This window comes from Crocuta crocuta, unplaced genomic scaffold (genome assembly GCF_008692635.1).
Source record: "Crocuta crocuta isolate KB4526 unplaced genomic scaffold, BGI_CrCroc_1.0 scaffold209, whole genome shotgun sequence".
Taxonomy (NCBI): Eukaryota; Metazoa; Chordata; class Mammalia; order Carnivora; family Hyaenidae; genus Crocuta; species Crocuta crocuta.
Window position 1 is genome coordinate 1,298,153 of NW_027551566.1, and position 3,339 is coordinate 1,301,491.

The window sequence follows — 3,339 nt, forward strand, 5'->3', positions numbered from 1 at the left end:
TAGTGTGTATGTTTGCTCTGAAAGAGATGGTTATCACCTATAGCACAGCTGAGATTGCTGAGAGCCAAACTCCAAACCTCATCATGGGAGTGGCTGACTTACAACAGATGGCATTCCCAGCCTCCCAGGTGTCTACTGTTAAGGTAAATGCACTAATTAGAAAGAAATGAAATCCTGAAAACTGGAATGGACACGTGAGAAAACTGACGAAGCTGGGGAGCCTTATGACCATTCATTCTGATTCATCTTTGCCCACAGAAGCAGCCTCTCTATTCCCACATGTGGGGAATAATTCTGCATTGCTTGGGGAAACTATAATGGCCTCCCCTCAGTCAGGTTGCCTTGAAAGATGATACGGATTCTCAGGACCCCCTCCCACCATCCCTCTTTGCTTCTAGGCAATGTCTTAGTCTCTTTGGGCTCCTGTAACAAAATACCATTTACTGAGTGGTTTATAGACACCAGAAATGTATATCTCACAGTTCTGGAGACTGGAAAGTCCAAGATCAAGGAGCTAGAAGTATCAGTGTCTTGTGAGCACCTGCTTCCTTATTAACAGCCCTCTTCTCGGTATAATGTGGCATAACAGAAGATGCAAGGGATCTCTTTAGAGGCTCTGTTATAAGGGCACTGATCCCTTTCATGACCAGCCACCTCCCAAAGACCCTACCTCCTAATACCATTACAGGAGGGGGTTAGGATTTCAACATAGGAATTTGTGGGGGAGCACAAGCATTCATTATGTCTATAGCAACCTGTAATTAGACAAAAGTCCCAGCAGGCCACTAAAAGTGAGGTGCAAAGTGTGACCCATAAGGTGCACTACATTCCATAAGAACTACTTAGAGTTTTCTAATTTATACAGAGAGAAATTCAGAGAGTATGTGTGGAAATGGATATAAAGTATGTGAAATAATGGTAGAAGAAACCTAAAGTTGGGTCAGGGCAAATTTATTGACGTGGGCATACTAAGCAGAGATTCTATGTTGAATGTTGCAGCTCTAGGGGTTAGAAAGGGCTCTGACAATTTGATTGGCTGAAACATGGACAAAAATATGGTCCACTGTGAGCAAGTTAGAAATGCGGGACTTGCCTTGGTTTAATATAAAAGAAGAGAAAACTCAGGCCTGGTTTAAAGATGGTTCTGCGTAATATGTGGGCACCACTGCAGCACTATAGCCTTTTTCTGGGACATCCTGAAGAACAGTGGTAAAGGGAAATCTTCCCAGTGGGCAGCACTTTGAGCAGTACACCCTTGTTCATTTGTCTTGTTAGGAGAAATGGCAGATATGCAATTATATACTGATTGACGGACTGTGGCCAATGGTTTTGCTGGGATCAAGGACTTGGAAGGAACAAAAATGGAACATTGATGACAAGGAAGTCTGGGGAAGAGGTATGTGAATAGATCTCTCTGGATTAGTAAAAAATATGAACATATCTGTGTGTCATGTCAATGCCCATGAAAGGGTGACCTCACCAGAGGAGGATTTTAATAATCAATTGAAGAGGATGCCCCATTCTGTGAATAACAGCCTCTTTCAAAGCCACCTCTGTCATTGACCAATGGGCTCATGAACAAAGTGGCAGTGGAGGCAGAGATGAAAGTTATTTATGGACTCAACAACATGGACTTCTGCTCTCCAAAGCTGATCTGGCTACTGCTGTACTGAGTGCCCAATTTGCCAGCAACAGATACCAGCACTGAGTTCCCGGTATGCCACCATTCCCAGGAGGTCACCCAATTACCTGGTGGGAGGTTGATTATATTGGACCACTTCCATCATGGAAGGGGCAGCATCTTGTTCCTAATGGGACAGATGTGAGCTGGATATAGATTTGCCTTCCCTTCATGCAATGCACCTACCAAAACTACCATCCATGAACTTAAATAATGCCTTACCTACTATTATGGTATTTCAAACAGCATTGCTTCTGATCAAGGAACTCACTTCATATCAATGAAGTGTAGCAATGGTCCATGCTCGTGAAATTCACTGGTCTTTCCATGTTCTCTACCATCCTGAAGCAGCTGGCTTGCTATAACAGTGGAATGACTTATTTAAAAAATGTCTATTTTTGAGAGGGAGAGAGAGAAAGGGCACAAGTGGGGATGGGGCAGAGAGAGTGGGACAGAGAATCAGAACCAGGCTCCCTACTGACAACAGAGAGCCTGACGCAGGGCTCAAACTCCTGAACCACAAGATCATGATCTGAGCCAAAGTTGGATGCTTAATCAACTGAGCCACCCAGCACCCTTGGAATGACTTTTTAACTACTCTGTTACAGTATCAGGTGGCAATACCTTACAGGACTGGAATAAGGTTCTCCAAAGAGGTTGTATATGCTCTCAATCAGTATTCAGTATATGATGCTGTTTCTCCCATAGCCAAGCCTCACTAGTCCAGGAAGAGAGGGGTGGAAATAAAAGTGGCACTATTCATTATTCCCCATAGTGACCCAATAGCAAAATTTTTGCTTCCTATATTTGTGACCTTATACTCTGCTAACCTAGAAGTCTTAATTCCAAAGCAGCAATGCTTCCACCACGAGACACAGCAATGATTCCTTTGACTGAGAAGTTAAGACTACCTCCAGGGTACTTCAAATTCAGGCAAAGAAGGAAATTATTATGATGGACTGGAGCTACCAGGGGACATGGAGCTGCTACTCCATGGTGGAGGTAAGAAAGGGTGTGCCTGGAATATAGGAGACCCCTTGGGGCATCTCTTAGTGCTACTTCACTCTGTGAATTAAAGTGAATTGAAAACCACAAAAACCGAATTCAGGCAGGACTAATAATGGCACATACCCCTCAAAAATGAAGGTTTTGGTCACTCCACCAAGAAAGAAACCAAGACCAGATGAGGTTGTTGATGAAGGCAAAGGGAATATAGAGTGGGTAGTGGAAGAGAATAGACACTAGCCACGTGACCAATTACAGACATGAGGACTATAATTGTATTTCCTATTTATTTTGGTGTATGTGTTTTATGTATGTGTATAAAGCAAACCTCTCTTTTCTCATTTCTTTTCAGGTAACATACAATGTATTGATTGTGGGGCACCTGGGTGGCTCAGTCGGTTAAGTGTCTGACTTTGGCTCAGGTCATGATCTCACAGTTTGTGGGTTCAAGCCCTGCATCGGGCTCTTTGCTGACAGCTTAAAGCCTGGAACCTGCTTTGGATTCGGTATCTCCCTCTCTCTCTGCCACTCCCCTGCTCACACTGTCTCTCTGTCAAAAAATAAATTTTTGATAAAAAATTTTTTGAATATATTTATTGTATAATACGATATTTAAGTATTGTTAATTCTACATAGTAGTATTTAAAATATAA

At 42.7% G+C, this 3,339-nt stretch overlaps 1 pseudogene; it reads left to right on the forward strand.

Annotated features, from left to right (window-relative positions):
- The first annotated feature begins 1,080 nt into the window (after positions 1 to 1,080).
- LOC144220079 (uncharacterized) lies at positions 1,081 to 2,926 on the forward strand (annotated as a pseudogene).
- The last annotated feature ends 413 nt before the right edge of the window (positions 2,927 to 3,339 follow it).